The sequence below is a fragment of the Rhinolophus sinicus genome, linkage group LG02 (assembly GCF_036562045.2).
Source record: "Rhinolophus sinicus isolate RSC01 linkage group LG02, ASM3656204v1, whole genome shotgun sequence".
In the NCBI taxonomy this organism is placed as follows: Eukaryota; Metazoa; Chordata; class Mammalia; order Chiroptera; family Rhinolophidae; genus Rhinolophus; species Rhinolophus sinicus.
This window is the reverse complement of record NC_133752.1, coordinates 28142963-28162836: the sequence shown is the minus strand read 5'-3', so window position 1 is coordinate 28162836 and position 19874 is coordinate 28142963.

The following is a 19874-nucleotide window of genomic DNA, read 5'->3' as shown; positions in this document are numbered from 1 at the left end:
TGATTGAATGACTCTCTGAGTCACAATATTAGATCTTTCTAAGGTTTTAGCAAAAGAGTTACAAGCATGCCCTGAACTTCATTTTTATACTATGATTACCTGGCAGTGCCTGGATTTGATCTTTGCACAGAAGCTATTTCTTTTAGCGTAATTTCCCATCTTGAGAGGCTGGCAACTTTCAAGACTCACAAGTCTTGGCTTCTTTTGGTTTAACAATTTGTCCTTTAGCTTATCTTCCTCCCTTTCACATTTTGCTATAAACAGCAAGAAGAAACTAAGCAATACCTTCAACACTCTGGCTGAAAATCTCTTAACTAGATCATCCATTTTATTAAATACATTTTCTAGTTTCCACATCACTGCAGGTGAAGTATTGCTCAACTTTCTACCACTATATTCAAACCATCCTCTTTTCCTCCCATTTCCAGTAATATTTTCGTCATCAACGGCCTCCTCACATGCCATCAGGCTTACAATAACAGTGTTTTCAAGATGTTTTCAACTTCCACTAACACTCTTTTCAATGTACTTTAGTTTCTGCCACTGACTAATTCCAGTCCCTCTCCCACATTTTTAGGATTTGTTATGGCAGCAACCCACTTCTAGATATATTACCTCTTAATGTGTAGCAAATTACTGCAACAGGTAGTTTCTCAAAACAACAATAAACATTAACTATTTCAGTTTCTGTAAGTCAGGAATTTGGGAGCAGCTTAGCTAAGTGGTCTGGTTCAGGATCATTCAGGAGGCTGGATTCAAGACAGTGACTGTGGTTGTCGTCATCTGAAAGTTTTGAGCTGTAGGTTGGAGATGCTCCTTCACATGGCTGGATAGCTCATGTTGGCTGTTGGCTGGCAGCTACAGGTCCTTACCACATGGACCTCTTCCTAGGGCTGTCTGAATGTCCTCCAGAGAGAGTGATCCAAAAGGAAGCAAGGCAGAAACTGCTGTATCATTTATGCCCTAGTCTTGGAAGTCATACATGATCATTTCCACAATATCCGATTAGCTACATAGGTCAACCTTAGTCACTGTGGGAGGAGAAAGCAAGAAGATGAAGATTATAGGAACTTGGAATTATTGGGGCATCATGAAGGCTGGCTACTACATCCACTAAAATCGCTGATAATATCATTTTAGGAAGTTTATTAAGCCAGCTTTATCCCTTTTGGTATTTACTAATTTTTTAAAATCCTAAAAATTCTCCATATTTATCATTAAATTTCAATTGTAGTTTCAAATCTGTATTTCAATCCATTCAGATATTTTGCAATTTTAATTCTTTCATATTAACAACACTCCCCACCTTTGAATTATTGATAATTATACTAAGCTATAGATTTTAAGAATTCAATTCATTGATAAAAGTTGCTAAACATTTGTGTCTCTAAGTCTATTTATACTTCTAAAGTTGGGAAAAACAATACATATATCCTCACCTGCACCATTATATAAATGGCACACACATTAAGTCCATTTTCTGTCAAATATAAATAGGAGTCCCCTTCTCTCATATATACTATAATAATACAGTATGCTATATAGTATGCTAAGCAGTTATCACTACATCAGGAACTTTAATGTGTCTTGAAAGATTGATTAAACAGACAAAATCCTCTATAAGTGAGTAATGAATATTACAATATTTAAAATATTCTAATTTGGAAACCTGAAATATATAACATAATTGTTAGGCCTGTACATAAAATACCAGTCTTTGGCAAAATTATGAAGTAGGATAAATTCCTTATCTTTTGCCTACTAAATTCCTTAAGAATAGAAACAATGTTTTTGTCATTGTTGTTGTTTTCTCCCATTGGACTTAGCAAGATGCACTATGCTCACCAGATCTTAAATATTTTTAAATTGGTGAATAGGTTAATAATTTATCGACAAATTATGAATGCCCCTCCCCCAGGTTTCTTGGTACCCAATTCCTCTTGCTTGTATTGGCACCCTACTGAAGTCTTCCCTCAGTGTTCCAAGATGGGAATCTTTTTCAATCTCCCTCTAATCAAAATTTGATACATTTTAATTAGGAAGACATTGAACAATCTAATAACATTTATGGACCTTTTGTTGTCAATGCCTGGATCCATATTAGGACATCTGACAGTGTGGATTATTGGTTACAGTTGATAAATAAATGAAAAATTGGGGGCAAGATTTTGGCTGCCTTACAAACCATAATAAGATCGGTCTTGGTTGAACACGTCAATTGGTGAATTCTCTACCAGGAAAATCTGGACTTCCTGATGTTGGAATTCCAAAATTATATTTCTTACTACCTGCTTTGCCATGATTCCTTTTCTTGTTCATCAACCGAAGAAAGTCTTCAAATGAATAGTTTTCCCCTATTTCTGTTAATAGCCTCATCAGTCAGTCACATAAACTCAAAAACTTGAAGTTTATCTGAATATTTTCTTTCCCTAAATCCTCTTACCCAATATAGTCTTTTTGCTATCATTCTCACCTCTGTCTCCTCTTTTCTCTCTACTATACCCAGTTTAAACCTTTTATTTTACTTATTGTTGCAGTTGGTTGCATATCCTTGCCACATTAACTTGCTAAAGCATAGCATCTATTCATTCATTACACTGCTCAAAATCTTATTTTTATCCTCTCAGTGTTTATGCAATGAACTCCAAACTTCTCAGTCTGATTCAATGGCTGTCACATTCTAGCCATAATTTAGCTTTCTAGCCTTATCTTCCACTGCTTCTCCACACTGGATTATTCTCAGTTCACCAAACTCACTCCACATCTGCCATTAAGTCTTTATTGTATATTTTTCTCTGCCTGAAATGTTCTCCCTCCACTTCTATTAAACTCTGTCCATCTTTCAAAGCCAAAATCAAAAGGAATCTCAAACATGGCATCTTGATCCTCCCATCAGAAGTATTCTCTCTTTTCTGAAAGTCCAAGACACTTTTACCACTCCTAAGGTAATCACTGCATTCTAACTTAGGTTTAAGTTATATGCCTACATGATTTATCTTTTCTTGTGTATTTTAAGCTTCCTGAGAACATCGGTCGTATCATTCCATGTGTAGTAGTTAACACATCTCCTTTACTTACAGGTAGTTGTTTCTGAATTGGAAACATCATGAAATGAGTTGGGTAAGTATTGTGCCTTGGTTTTGGGATGGTAAGTAGGAACACAGCATCATGTGTTTAAGAGAAAACCCTTTGGATGTCAAACAATCCCAGATTTAAATTTTGGTTTTACCATTTTCTAGTTAGATGGTCTTGGGCAAATTAATTAATCTCTTGGCACCTCAGTTTCCTCATCTGTAAAATGTGAAAGCAGTGCCTATTTCATTGATATGTTGTCATAATTAAAATGAGGTATTGAGTATATAAAACTTATTTTAGGAAATTATTGTTATTCTCTATTGTTCCTAGCACAGAGTCTTGCAATAGTATTCAATAACTTTTTATTAAATAAATGATCTGGAAAACAAAAACATACTATGACTTACATTTTAAATATATATTTAAAATGTAACATTTAAGGAAAAACTTTGGAAGAGTGTAGAAGATAGGATAAAAATGGAAGAGCAAAGTAAGAAATCAAGATATTACATTTTTTTAAGTGAACAAGAAGAAAGTTAATTTTTTGACATAGACTTATAGTCTTAACTCTACAGAATATGCTGGAAATTCCTTACAATTTTCTAATGGAAAAAACCCTAATTACCTATTTTTAATTCTAACAGTTCACATCTTAAATTACATATAAAAATGTTTAAATACTGCAGCTAAAGGGAGGCCCAGCCAGGCTCCAGATTCTCAGCCACAGGGGAATTTCTGTGTCAGACCACCCACTGTGAAAGTTAAAAGTTGGTGCCTTTGCCAGTGTGGAAATTTCTTCAGAAGGGATCTCTAAGCTGTTGTAACCATTTTCCCTGAGGAAGACCAAGGGAGAAAAAAACACATGAGAAATTACTGGACAAATACTACTTGTCCAAGTTTCAAAGTAACAATCAAAGGTGGAATTAATGCCTTTAACACTGCAGCTCCCCCGAACTTAAGTCTGTTTATATAGATTTGGGCTGACTTGTTTCAGTCTGCTTCTTTGGAGGACACAAACATGTGAATAAAGCTAGGATTTCAAGGCAAGTTACGCTATTTAATTATAGTTTGATTTGGATTTTTTGTTCATGTTTTATAATCTTTCTCAAAATATTTTTAGAAACAAGTCATTCAAGTAGTAATACTAAAATAGCATTTGCATTTGAAATCTTATTTCAAGTTTCTTGGGATAAACTTTTATTATGAAAGCAAACGAGACATCCAAATGGTGGTTAAACCTGGAGAAGGTATAGAAAGGTGCACAGAAGGAGAGTCTTTGCTCATAACTTTCCTATTTTGTTAAATGACTTATTTAACATCTTGTAGGTATTATCTCATCTATAACTAGGAACAGTCTGAAAGTCAAGTTTCTTGGACTAATGCAGGACAGATGATTGTGAAAGTGCCTGAAATATAATAGATCTTCAATAAATATTGTGTTGGCAAAAAGAAAAAAGCTTAACAGAGGTGTGCGTGTGTGTGTGTGTGTGTGTGTGTGTGTGTGTGTGTGTATATGTATTTGTGTACACAACTCTCCTTTACCCCCTCAATTCATCTCAGGAAGTGTTAGCAGAGGGCCACTAGAAGGTATTTTTTGACTTATACTGAAGACTCCAGGATCCCAAAAAATTATCTCAGATCATGGTTTCATTACACTTTCGTTTACTTTCCCCAGGGGAGAAGACTATTTATGGGGGTAGGGGAGGGGGCTTTTAAAAATTTAAATATAATTGGTATACCATATTATATTAGTTTCAGATGTACAATATAATGATTAGACATTTATATACCTTAAATGTGATCACCACACTAACTCTAGTAATCATCTGTCACGGTGACAACTTATCACAATATTGACAATATTGACTTTTTCACCCATCCCCCTAAAACCCTCACCTCTGGCAACCATTAGTTTGACCTTTATTTCTATGAGTCTGGTTTTTTGTTTTGTTTTGTTCTGTTTGTTCCTTTTTTTAAAAGATATATAGTAAAATCATACAGTGTTCGTCTTTCTCTGTATGACTTATTTCACTTAGTGTAATACCCTTTAGGTCCATCCATGTTGCAGCAAATGGCAAGATTTCCTTCTTTTTTATTGCTGAGTAATATTCCATTGTATGTACGTACCACACCTTCTTTATCCATTTATCCAATGATGGACACCTAGCGTGCTTCCATATTTTGTCTATTGTAAATAATGCTGCAATCAACATAGAGGTGCATATATCTTTCCAAATTGGTGTTTTTTGTTTTCTTCAGATAAATACCTAGAATGGAATTGCTGGGTCATATGGTAGATCTATTTTTAGTATGACAAATCTCCATACTTTTTTCCATAGTGGCTATACCAATTGGCAGTTCCACCAACAGTGTACTAGAGTTCCCTTTTCTCCACATCCTCATCAACACATGTTAGTTGCTGACTTTTTGATAATAGCCATTCTGACTGGTGTAAGGTGGTATCACATTGTGGTTTTGATTTGCATTTCTCTGATGATTAGTGCTGTTGAGCATCTTTTCATATGTCTGTTGGCCATCTGTATATCTTCTTTGGAGAAATATCTATTCATGTCCTCTACCCATTTTTTATTGGATTTCGGTGTGTTTTTTTTGTTGTTGTTGTTGTTGTTGTTGTTATTGAGTTGTATGAGTTCCTTACACATTTTGGATATCAACCTTTTATTGAATATATCATTTGAAAATATATTCTCCTATTCACAAAGTTGTCTTTCTGTTTTGTTGACAGTTTCCTTTGATGTACAGAAGCTTTTTAGTTTGATGAAGTCCTATTTGTTTATTTTTGTTTTTGTTTCCCTTGCTCAATGGGACCTACCCAAAAAGATATAACTAAGACTGATGTTAAGTAGTTTACTACCTATGTTCTCTTCTAGGAGTTTTATGATATCAGGTCTTACATTTAAGTCTTTAATCCATTTTGAGCTTATTTTTGCATATGGTGTAGGAGAGTGGCCCAGGTTCAATTATTATTAATTTTTTTTGCATGTATCTGTCCAGTTTCCCCAACACCAGGTGTTGAATACATTGTCATTTCTCTATTGTATATTCTTGCCTACTTTATCACAGCTAAGTTGACCATATACACAAGGGTTTATTTCTAGACTCTTTATTTTGCTCCATTGATCTATGTATCCATTTTTGTAAAAGCATGATACTTCCAGCTTTGTTCTTCTTTCTCAAAATTGGTTTGGCTATTCATGTTCTTTTGTGATTCCATATAAATTTGAGCATTCTTTGTTCTAGTTCTGAGAATTCCATTGGTATTTTGATAGGGATTGCGTTGAATCTGTAGATTGCTTTGGGTAGTAGGGTCATTTTAATGATATTAATCCTTCCAAACCATGAGCCAAGTATAACTTTCCATTTATTTGTGTCCTCTTCAATTTCTTTCTTCAATGTCTTATATTGTTGAGTTCTGTTTGCTAGTATTTTATTGAGAATTATTGCATCTATGTTCATCAGGGATATTGGCCAGTAATCCTCTCTCTCTCTCTCTCTCTCTCTCTCTCTCTCTCTCTCTCTGTGTGTGTGTGTGTGTGTGTGTGTGTGTGTGTGTGTGTGTTTGTCTGGTTTGGTATCAGGGTAATGCTGGCATTGTAGTATGAGTTTGGAGCTGTTCCCTCCTCTTCAATTTTTTGGAAATAGTTTAAGAAGGATAGGTAATAATTCTTCTTTAAATGTTTCATGGAATTCACCTGTGAAGTTCTCTGGTGCTGGGCTCTTGCTTGTTGGAACATTTTTGATAACTGCTTTCTGATTGGCTGATTGCCACTATTTTGTCTTCCAGGTCATGAATCTGTTCTTCGGTATTAACTAATCTGCTGTCAATTCCTTCTCATGTATTCTTCATTTCAATAGTTGTATTCTTCATTTCTGATTGGTTCTTTATTACAGTTTATAACTCTTTGTTCAAGTGCTCTCTGGCTTCCTCTATTCTATTCTCTAGTTTACTAAGTATCCTTAAGACCATTGCTTTAAATTTTTATCAGGCAAATTACTTTGTCTCCGTTTCAGTAGGGTTTTTCTCCATTTGTGTTCCTTCATTTAGGGCATATTCTTTTGTCTCCCCATTTTGTTTGACTTTCTGTGTTTTTTCCTACAAGTTAGATGACATAGCTATCTCTCCAAATCTTGCAAAAGTGGCTTCTGTATAGACTATGTGCTGATGGTTTTGTAATTGGGGCAGTTGCCTGCAGTGCCTGGTGTGCTGCCTGGCCAGGAATGGGTTTCAGGTAGGGCAGCCTGGCATGTGCATCCTTCCTTGCCCTTCTGCTTCAGGAGGGGTTGCCCAGTGTGGGTGGAGCTGCCTGGTGTGCAAACATGGCAGTGACCTACCAGCTCCACAATCTCACCTGACTAGGCAGGCCTGCATATGGAATCACAGCATTTTGCTAGTTCCGCACTTTGTCCAGGCAGGGGAGCCCCACATGCTTATGCAGCCCAGTGCATGCATGCAGCAGTGCCCTGCCTACCCACTGGATCAATCTCTGGGTGGAGGAGCCCCATGTACATGCACTATGGATCCTTTGTCCTCCTGCTGGATCTAATTCTGGGAGGAATGACTGGGGACATGTTACAGCAGCCCTGTAGGTTGGCCAGAGAACCTAGACAGAGCTCCTGTCCGTAATCCAAGTTCAGGGAAAACATAGACAATGGTGTTCACCAGTTCCTTTGGTCCTGAATAGTTCCTTCAGTTCCCAGAGAGCTCTCATGCTTCCCCAACCTTCTCTATGAGGTATCTCTCTTGTTTTTTGTGCAGAAGCTATTAAATTGGCTCTCAGTTGTCTCTCAGGAGGAATTGCTCTAAACATACCTGTACGTTTGATATGTTCTTGGGAGAGGGTGAACTCAGCATCCTCCTGTGCCACCATCTTAGACCTGCCATACGGACACTTTTGAAGCAAGAACTCCTTTGGTTGCAAGTAACAGAAATCCAATCTAAAGACTACCTTGAGGAAAATAGGAACTATACCGACCTGAGTAGCAAAATATCAGGAAGGGTATGGGTTTAACACAATCACAGGAATAGGGACGCTGCCAGGATTCTCTTTCCATTCACTCTCATCAGTGCTTCTTTCTGAGTCAGCTTTCTGTCTTACTAGAGAATGCAACCTTTTTCCCAGAAGAACCAACTTTTGACATCTCATCTCTTCACCATGAAAAGGACTACTTTAATTCCCATTTGAAAATTCTCAGGAAGCGACTGAAAAGCCAGCACAGGTCTTATGCCTCTTCTTGTAAACAAAGAGGCCATTTCTGTAATTGGCAGCCTCCACTAGAACAATATAGTTTAAATAAAGAGAAGAGCAATTCCTCTGAAAGGAGCACAGTTTTGTTTCCAGAAGTAGAGTGGTGCTGTGGAGACCAAAAAAGGTATTTTTAAAATTATACTTTTAAAATCATAATTAGATTTATTAAATATGAAATAAAAATATCTTTTTCAGTTGCTTATTTTCTGTAAATGTCTTTCTCTGCCTCTTAGTGTTTATCTCATATTTCATCTGTCTCAAATTTTTTTAACACAGCACCACTAAGTTCTAGTCTTTCCCTACTTCAAATCTGTGCTTAAGATTGACTTCCTTGGACTTGTGGTTAAAAAAAAAAAAGTGAATTAAATACATTTGTTTATCTGTATTTTACCAAAAAATGTTATTAATATGGAAGTAAAAAGGGGGACAGAATAAACCCCAAAGTGAAAAGAAGAAAGGGAGAGACTGTAGCAGATGAAAAGTGACAAAATCTTGTGAAAGGTAGGAAATACATATATAGTGCATTAGTTATCTATTGCAATATAACAAATTACCCCCAAAACTTAGCATCTTAAAACAATTGACATTTGTTTTCTCATACAGATTTAAGGGTCAGGAATCTGGGAGCAGTTTAGGTTGCAGTCAAGCTGTCAGCCAGGGCTGCAATCATTTGAAGAGCTAAAGAATCCACTTCCAAGCTCACTCACATGGCTTTTGGCAGGATGGTTCAGTTCCTCACCATAAAGCTGCTCGTGAAATACTAATTACAATGCGGAAAAGTGTAATAGTTCAACAGAGAAGCCAGCAGAAACCACCTTAATCAAATAATTAATGTAACATCTCCAAATATTATATAACTGGACATTGTGTGTCTGAGAACACAGTGTCATGTCCGTGATGTTCTTGAATATCATAGAAGATACATAATCTGAATCTAATCACATGAAAACATCACACACACACATACACACACACAAATAAATTGACATTCTACAAAATAACTGGCCTATAATCTTCAAAAGTGTTAAGTTCGTGAAAGTGTGTTACGTGCTTTGATATGGCTATGGAAGCACACAGCAGGCGGCACTTTCACCAATCCAATGCCAAGATGTGAGGGGTTCCTTTTCTAGAATAGGGCTATCTAAGCTGAGATCTAGAGTTCAAATGACATTTTTTACCCCAGGTTCCAGGAAGTGAATCTGAAGCACGGATTTGAAGTAGAGAAAGGATAGGATTTGGTGGTGCTATGTAAAATAAAAAACAAAAACAAAATTTGAGACAGAAGAAATATGAGATAAACACTGAGGCAGAGAAAGACATTTATAGAAAATAAGCAACCAAAAAATATATTTTTATCTCATATTTAATTAAATCTAATTCTTATTTTAAAAATATAATTTTAAGAATACTTCTAAGCCTCAAAAAGGGACAATGGGGGGTGGAAGAGTCAATAAAAGAGAAAGCAGGTCATAACATACAAGACCAAGGAAAAATCACCTGATCATATACCAACTGATAATTGTGTGTGTGTGTATCTTTTCTTTAATATCAGTAAGAATTTGCTCCTTTTCCTATCATTTCTAAAATTGTCACATTTAAAAATACCTTAAGAAGTTCTGTCTACTGTTTTAGTCTAAAAAATATGCCTTGAAACACATGTGAAAGAGTACTTTACTTTTGGCTCAATCACTATAATCATCATTTTCCCAAACACTATTCATCTCGTAAACTAACTAGTCAATATTATTTTCATACCACTTTTTTTAAAGGTTTTTTTGGGGAAGGGGAACAGGACTTTATTGGGGAACAGTGTGAACTTCCAGGACTTTTTCGAGTCCAGTTGTTGTCCTTTCAATCTTAGTTGTGGAGGGTGCAGCTCAGCTCCAGGTTCAGTTGCCATTGTTAGTTGCGGGGGGCTCAGCCCACCATCCCTTGTGGGAGTACAGGAGTCGAACCAGCAACCTTGTGGTTGAGAGGATGAACTCCAACTAACTGAGCCACCCATCCACCCCTTTCACCGCTTTTAATTTATTTTCCTTTTATGTGATGAAGGGCATGTTGTCATGATATCAACAGAAAACGATACAGAAGACTAGCAATTCTTTCACAGTGGCAGTTTGTTTAGTGGTTGGGAGAACAAACCTCTTGCCAGATTGTGCATGATTTCAGTCCTAGGCTAGGCCTGACTCTGCTACTCATTAACCAGGCAGTCTAAGGCCAGTTACTTCTGAGCACCAGTTTTCTCATCAGTCAAATAAGAAAAGAATAGTATCTACTTTATAGGATTGTTGTGAAAACTGATTGAGATAATATGTGAAAAGCACTTAGTACAGTGCCTGACTCATAGAAAGTACTCTTCTTCTTCATCATTCTATAACTATATTTTTAAAAGTTTATACATAAAAAAAGTCAAAATATAATGGTAAAAGTACATTAAGAGTGTAGTGAAAATACTATTGGCTCATAGTTTTATGGGTGTGTAGATAATTTTTTTAAATGACAATTATGGTCCCTAAGCTGATCAAAGATAATTTGTCTATCACATTTTATAGGTTCCCAATTCTCCCCTTGATTGTTTTGAATCTCTAGCAATCTAACCCTCCCTGGATTCTAACAAACATCAAGGCCAGTACCAGAGACTCTCCAGTAGAGATCAGGTTTTTTGAAATCCCTACAGCATTGCAAAACCTACTTCATTGTAACTCCCCACCACTCCAGTCTATACATTTACTTGTTTGTTCACATACGTACTTGCTCATTTTTTAGCATAATAAGGCAAAACATTTTTTTCTGATATATAAAAATTATTAAATGCTTTGTAGTGGTCTTATTAAAGGCAATGCCACTCTTCCCATTGTTTCTGATAATATTTATTTATTTATATATAGTGCTTATTGTTTGTGGTAGCAGATGGAAAGTGGGAGAGGATGGGTTAAGTGACCTGAGGAATATTTTGCCACCTAGAAATTAATAAAAAATATTTGAGGCTTATTGGTCAACAATTAGCAGAAATAAAAATAACTATGATTTGTTTGGTCTATGACTTTAATCAAAGTCTGATTGTGTTAATACGTTTTTGTTGTTGTTTTTGAGTTGACTATCATTTTTAACTCCTCAAGCTCTTTTTTCTCTAACTATAAAAATGAAAAACACAACTTTGTCCATTATATATATATATATATATATATATATATATATATATATATATATATATATATATATATATACACACACACACATATATATATTTTATTAATCTTTTTTCTTCTTTTAAACTTTTTAATTTACTTTAACTGTTTTTCCAGGACCCATCAGCTCCAAGTAAAGTAGTTGTTTCAATCTACTTGTGGAGGGCACAGCTCATAGTGGCGTATGTGGGGCCGAACCAGCAACCTTGTTAAGAGCACCACGCTCTAACCAACTGAGCTAATCGGCCACCCGTCCATAGTATATTTTGATGCACTATATTTCTTTCACTGTTTATTGTGAATAGTAAAATTTTTTTCAAGTGTAAAATAATTGTGAGGATTGCAGATCATAATCTTTAGCAAGTGAAATGATCTTTGGTTCTGACAACTGTAAGCTGGAAACTTCTGTCACATATATGTCCCGCCCACCACACACACACACACACACACACACACACGCTCACACACACACACATGCTCACACACACACACACACACGCACATCTCTTCTCTGTCTTCCTTACCACACACATTCCCCAAGCTATATATAAATTTGTCCAATATCTCAAGAACCCTGATCATCCTCCTAAAAATGATGAATGATATGATTCATCACCCTAAAAATGCTCTAATGCAGTAAAGATGATGGTAGTGATAAAAAGACTAAGACAAAATTTCTGCTACAGAATTCTTTTACATGTCTAATTTGCTGCGAAAAATAATAGAAATTAATTAGAATTAATCTGACATTTAATCCATGTCAATTCGATCAATTTTCATGTCTTTGAACTTCGATTTTTGTGAGCAAAAGTTTAAATTATATTGTTTGATTGGTAGTCATTTATTGCACATTAACTATTTACCAGGTATTGTGCCAGGCTCCCACAAAAAGCTTAAAAGAAAATAACCCCCAATTCTTAACTCATATTAAAACATTCCACATGGTAGTTGACAAAGGAGTAATATGGACAATGATAGTTTTCAGATGTGAGAACAATGAGTGCTCAGAAATGAAATGTAAAAAGTGAAAAAGGAGAGAGTTGTGAGATTAAGAATTACCTCTAGAGGTGTCCAATTGGCTCAGTTGGTTAGAGCGCAGTGCTCTTAACACCAACATCGTCAGTTCGATTCCTAAATGGTTCAGTGAGCTGCACCCTCCACAACTAGATTGAAAACAACGATTTGACTTGGAGCTGATGGGTCCTATAAAAGCACACTATTCCCCAATAAAAATTTTTTAAAAAATTACCTCTAAAGAGAGATGTTGAAAGACATTAGAAAGAAAAAAGAATCAAAGCAAGGTGGAAATGGGGAAGCTCTTCTGTGGAAGAAGATGACTTTCTATAATGTTCTAACATGAAAGAGTTGCAGGATGGCAGTGAAGGTGTTTTCCAACCATAAAAGGAAAAACATCACCATAAAACTCTGTCGAGCCAATAAAAATCAGATAAAGCACAAGAAAAAATAAAGTACCTTTATTATAGAAAGATGCGGAAAGAAACTCACATTAGCATGTAATCGCTACATAGCACTGTATCTGTTTTCTCTTGGAACGCAAAATATTGACCCATCCAAGGTGGTAGTTTCATGTGGGGGAGGAACTTCCAAGTTGAGAGTAGTAAATTAAACTGAGATTTACCACTTTCGTGGTCATAATGCTGAGGGTAATACTGCCTGGGGTGAAAAGCGTGTACTCACTGACACTTCCAGGATGTCCAGTGTGCGGTAGGACTTTATTAAAGAATGTGCACAGTCCCTCTCTTCCTATGAAAAGAAAGTTTCCAATTTTGCATGCTTTACATATTGGCCCTAACACCTTTATTATTCATACAAGCACTCAATATTTATGAATACAAATAGTTTACAGGTAGAGCCTTGATTGGATAAAACAACTTTTCATATCTGGAAGAGTAAACACTAAAAACAACCTGAAGCCTTAATTCAAAAAGAAAACAAGCAGGGGATAATCCAGGGGCAGGCAGAATTCTGGGGAGAGCCTACTGAGGTGGCAGAAGGGCAAAAAGAAAAGGAGGAAATGAAGAAGTCAAGAAATAATGGGAAGGGAAAGGGATGTGGAGAGAGATGTAATGTCTCCCATTCATGAAGTTATGTTGACAGCTCTTCCCACTCCTTTTCTCTGAAAAGGCTTTGCTTGTGACTGCGAGGTCCAGCACAGACTTGGGGTTGCCAAGATGCTCCGGTCACTATGGTCTCATCCTCTCTCCACCTCCATGGTGGCATCCCACCCAGATTCCTTTCTTGTCAAGCTTGTTTGTAGTCATCCAAGCCCTCTGGTGGATGACCTCTTGGTCAAACTGTCTGTTACCCAGGACACAAACAGATTGAGGGTATCAGATAACATGGTAATTTGGTGGGGAGAAGACAGTTTGAGTGAGCACTGCAATATCCTTTATAATACCCCTTTCCCCAACCACCGTCACCTTTAAAAGTAAATATCTTTTTCCCACCTATGTTTCTTTGTGTCTCTAAGTCACTGCAGGGCAACTGAGTGTGATTTCATAGCTTTTTATTTATTTGCTTTGATGTGTTTATTTCTCTCAGGAGATAATTGGTAGAACATTTGAGTCAATTCTCTTTTTCTCCGGGAAGTGAGGTAAAAAAGTTGGGTGATAATCAACTTGGGCTTATTGCTCTGTGGGAATGACGTCGAATATTGTGTGCACTGAAGTTAGAGCAGTGGCACTATACAAAGGGATGAACATGGTGTCACCACATACTAAACTCAAAGTCATTTCTCCCGGAGACTATTAATGTCCAACTAAAATATAGACGGTTCTCACCACGTGCTTGATGCCTGCTAAGTCTCTGAAAAAACTGGTTCCCAGCATGTTTCTGAGGCCACCCTCCACTATATAGGCTGTGAAGGAGAAGCAGTGGGGTTTTGAAGAAGCTAAGACATGACAGTGCGAGTTAATTGAATGACACAGAGTTCATACCACACATCACAGCCACTTACACCCCCAAGTCGAAAGATGTGGGTGAATGCTCTCAGTAAAAATTATGCTGCTTCAGTGAACAGGTCACAGGTACGATCCAAGGGGTGTCGGGTGGAGGTGTTATGTGTTCAAGAAATTGTTTATTAAGAGGTTATTATGGGCCAGGCACTGCATTTTAAGCAAAGCAGCTATTTTGCTTAGAAATAAACCAATCTTCTTATGAGGGACAAGAATTGTGCTGGACGTTGCTTGGAAATTTCTTATGTAACATCACATCTTTCTCTGGCTTGCATCCACTTTATCTCTTTTCTTGAGTGGGGAAGAGTGGAGGGGGTGGATAGACGGAGGGAGAAAGGCAGAGCTACAGAAACGGAATCACTTTTCTTTTCAAGGATTTGCTGAGCACCACGAGTTGCTGTTTCCAGGTGACGACACTAGAACTCAGGGGTGCACGGTCTTGAAATCTTTCTCCAGCTCTGCTATCTTTTTGTAAGTTCTGTATATTTGACTGGGTACATGGGTCTAGCATATAAGAAAGGGCTAAAGTATCACTGTTACTTTCTGTACTTATGTTTAAAGAAACAAATAGGTCAGGGTCGGAAAGAAGCAGGGCCCAGGCGGGGTGGGGTGCCGGGTGCGACCCAAGTCAGGGCTTGCGCATGGTCTCAGCCCCCTCCATCCCCCCTCCCCCGCCAGCCAGTGCGCGTGTCGCGCCGCCCACCGCGTGCCTCCCCTCCAGGAGCTCCACTCCCTAGCTCCCCCGCCCCCAGCCCTGCCTCCCAGGGTCCAGCCCGAGCGCCGCGGCTGGCGGCTGATCCCGGGAGTCGACTGCTGAGCCTGGGTTCTCGACCCTGTGGGCATCGTCTCCTAGAACTGCAGCTGCTGCCACTAACCTTTCTAAGAGACGAAAGCTGTTCCAGACCTTCATGTGTACCTTAAGAGTGAAAGGAAGGGAAGTTCGCTCGTGTTAGAGGCCTTAACATCAGGCTACTCAAGGAGAAAGCCTGGTTCGATGACCCCATCCATCCCTCCCCCACTCGATTTCAGCCTCTGGCGGCCGAATGATGTCTGGAAGTGGCCACCAGAAGGGTTGATGCACTGGGCCAGGGACATGGGTGCAGAGCTCGCTGTAGGGCCTCCTCTCCCAGGAGCAGATAGATGATTCATTTTTATATGTAACGTTTTACCCCACTCTATAGCTTCGGCTGGTTAATGTTCAACCTTAGGGCTTCGAGAGGCAGCTCGCGGGAAGCAGGCAGGGATAACCCATTCCAGGTATATGGCCACTCGGGAGTGAAGGCGCAGAAGGTCGAGAGAAGGTGAGGAAGGACTCCTCCGCCGGCGCCTCCCTAGCTGGAGGGACAGCAGCCGGGGCCCAGCACGCGTCCCCGCAGGCTCAGCCAGGAGGCCGCGCCCCGCTGGGCCCGACCGCCCACGAAGACACCGCCCAGGCCCGGAGCGGCGCGTGCGGGGGTGGCAGGAGGGCGCGCGGGGGCGGTGCTTCGTCCTAGCCGGACCGAGGGCCTTCCGGGCTGCTCCGGCGACGAAGCTTCCTTTTGCTCGCCGGGAGCTTCGGGCTGGGACGCGGACGGGAGGTGGGAGCGTGGCGGCAGCTGCGGATTAGGTTCCGGTTTTGTTGTCCCGAGGGACGTGCCCACCCCAGTGCCGGGACCTGAGAGGGGTCTCCGGAGGTGCGTGGGTGGCCCTCTGGGCCGTCGCTCGTCCAGGTGCCTCGGAAAATACGGTCAGGACAGTGCGAGGAAGCAGAGCTTGCCATCACCCTTCTCTCAAGTCACCGGCCAAAAGATGAACATTAAGATAAAGCAGCTGTTCTGGTCAACAGACCGCGGCAGGACATGGCTATGCCTCAGCCACGGTTCAGGCGGCCAGCGAGGCCCAAGGCGAAGGCGCCCTGGGGGCACGTTCAGGTGGATCGGCGACACGTTGGATCCTTCTAAGAGCTGGGCCGGGTAGCCCCGCGGAATCCATGGGTTCCAAAGGGCCTGGCCAGCTGTCCAGACTGCCATCCCCCGGCGCTGGGCTATTGACAGGCTGGCGGTCTGCACCAAGAAAGGAGGTTCCTGGCTGGGAAGGGCTGGCCAGGAGCTGCAGCCCAGCATTTGCAGGCGGGATTTTTTTTCGCGGTCAGAGAAACAGACGAACAAGATTCTGCCTCATCAGATAAGACGGGCTCCTGCGATTTCACAGATTTTAAGCGGGGGCTGGCACTGAGGTCAGTAGATCCCTGTGAGTGAACATGGCCCGAGTCCCAGCGCACGCAGCAGGGCTTTATTTTTTTGTTTGTTTGATATTATATTATTTTCTAACAAAGTGACCTTGGGTTCTGGCACGCAAAGCCCCTTCCTCGGCACTGGAGAATACCTGCAGGGTCTCCACCTCTGTGCTCAGCAGCCCTACATCCCCTGGCCCGTACGCAGCAAGGTGAATCAGCCAGAGAAACTCACGGTCCACCGAACGCAGGAAGACCGTGAAGTGACACCGGAGAAGGCCCTGCCAATCCATCTGGGAGGACCGAGAAGATGCCATCGAGCTTCAATTGGGTGCAGCAACCCCTCCATACCCCCCCCAGAAGGAAAGTTGGGGCTGCCGACACTAACAGAACGGGGTAAAGCGCCCAAGAACTGAGTTACCACTAGTCTGGGTTCCAAGCCACATTCTGTGTACTGCCCCACCGCTTTCTCAGGGACAGCAGAGATGGTTCTAGGTCTCGTCTTCCTAGAGCGACGAGGATAAAGGTCGTGCCCAGGGCAGCGTTCGAGGGAGTCCCGCGATACAGCAAACTGTCCGCGGAGGCAGAAAGGCTTTGCTACGTGTGGATGGAAGAAACTGGTAGAGGGTGTCTAGGGGCTCTAAGGAACCGCCCCAAGCCATAGTCTGGGTGCCTCAGGTTCCAGTAACCGTGGTCCGTTTTCCAAGTCGATGGGGGAGAGGGGGCGGGGCGGGGACAACTTTGGTGTGGATAAAGAAAACCGGGCCGGGAGAAGATAGGGGGAGAAAAACAGAGCAAGGGGTAAGGACACCAACATTTTTGCAGGAAGAATAGTAGGAGAAGTAGGTCTGGAAAGATCCATCAAAGTCAGGGAGTGTAGACACACACCCTGCTCAGGGAGGGCCCAGTGAGGCTGAACTTCTCTTAGCCCTTCTGAAAGAGAAAAAAATGCAACCCCTCCCATCCAACCCCCCAAAAGTAAACACCTTTACCATATATTCATTTAAATTGTTTAAATGTTTTAAAAGAATTTAGATGATTCTTTTAGCCATTCTTTGGCTGAGCAGCTTAAGCCTCAAATTATCTCCTGTTTTCCAAAACTGGCACTGAACTGTTAATGCATTGTTGTTACAACAGGAGTAGCAATGACATTTTTAAAAGTAACTAAGAATTAAATGTATCTTCAATGGGATATTTTATTTATTGCAGGCCTTCTCTACTCCGCAAACAAAATCTAAAAGTAACATCAACATAAAATACTCAGCACAGCAGTGAATGAAGTTATGCATCCCAAACATAGTAAATTCTAGTTTCTATCTTTTCAGCTAGAAAGACAACAATAAGAAGGCCTCTATTCTTGGGGGTGCGGGGGTGGGGCGGGGCACGGGTGATAAATACACTTTTAAGATTAGGTAAAATTTTCCTGGTTTACTCTGCTAAAACCTGAAAAGGCAAATTATGTGTTTACAATCGGGTTTCTACTTAACCGATTGTTTATTTTAAATCTCGCCCTCAATTATCATTTTCTCAAGTTCAGTTAAAATGCAATCGCCAGATTAGGGAGACTGGGAAGGAAGGATAGTTTTTTAAAAAATCTTTCTGAAAATCTGCTACAAGAAATTTTTTCTTTTTACTTAGAGACCTGTCCTCCCTCAGTCTGCCACTTTTCTTCTTCCCGGTGCGCTTAGATCAACTGCAGCCTGCCAGGTTTTAGAAGTCAATCAATAGGGACTCTATATAAAGGCCTCTGATCTGATTACACCCGCTTCTCTCTCTGTCTCTCTCTGTTTCTCTCTGTCTCTGTCTCTCTCAAAAATAAAATTAAATAAATAAATAGATAAATAAATAAATAAGGGAGCCGCGGACTCCCTGAGTAGTCCGCGTTGACTGTGGGCGACGAGCCCAGCGACGGCGGCGAGAGCGCCGGTGGATTAGGATGTGGATTGCAGAACAGACCTTTGTTTGGACACATTCTCGATGGTGGTTGGGGGAGTGGCGGGGGAGGGTCGTCCTCCCGTCCTCCTTCAAGATCGCGCCAGGTTTTTATGGACTCTCCTTAAAAGAGCTCGCCGCTCTTCACAGGGTTAATTTATGAGGCTTTCGAGGAATATTGGGACTTTTAAGATGCTCTTTATTTTTTTCCCATTAATTTTTTTTTTTTTTTTTTTGGTTACACTCCTTTAAGGACTCCCGCGTTTCAGCACCTCGCAGGAAAAGGGTGGGGGTGGGAAAAAAGTAGGACCAGGAGGCCAAGGGGAGGATTTGCCTCCTAATCAAGCCGCCGGCACAGCACAGGCTGCCCAAGAGTTTTGTTTTGTTTGTTTTTTTAATTAAATTTCTAACCAAGTTATGCACAGTAAAACTCAGATTTAGGAACTGAGAGGAAATTGAGGCAAACGTAGGCTCTATACACCTTTCTCCAGGTCTCCACTAATTTGAATTCGGTATTAGGGGAAGGAAGACTTTGGGCTTTAGAAATTTTTAAAAGGTTAAAAACCGAGGACTGGCCGGAGAAAGGGTGAGTCACAGGTGGTGGTGGGGAGGAAAGCCCCTCGACCGCGACTCGTCTCACGGGTTCCTGCCCAAGCCCCAGCCTCTGGGCGCTCTGAGGTGGCGACGGAGGGCGGAGGCCAGCGGGGCCTGGGCTCCCAGCCGACCTCAGGCTCTCCATCTTCGATCCCAAGCGGAGGAGGTTGGTGTTCATGCTATAGATTACCTAAAGGTTCCTTTAAGCACTTTAATACACAACTAGCTCAGAAATCATTAAGAGACCCAGAGAAGGAGAAAAATTACCCTCACACACACACCGGTAATAAGTGTTGACATGCAGCAAAAATCGATTGAGTGGAACTGAGTTGGTGGCAGTAGCGATGGCTGGAGGGGGTAAGTCCTGGGAGCGGGAGGGGCGAGGGGACTGACTCCACTGGCTTGGGAACAAGGCTTTTCACTCTTGAAGGGAAAAGGAGGTGCGGAAAGGGGCCGGCAGGCGAGCGGGGATGGTGTGGGGAGGAAGTAGGGTGAGTAGGGTAATTCTTCCTTCTAGAAGTCCAGGGAAAGGAGCTGAGGTAGGAGAAAGGGCCTCTCAACAATCCCGAATCTCCGCCCCCAGCCCGCACCACTCAAGTTGCGAAAGTGACAACTCTTCCCAAACCTCGAC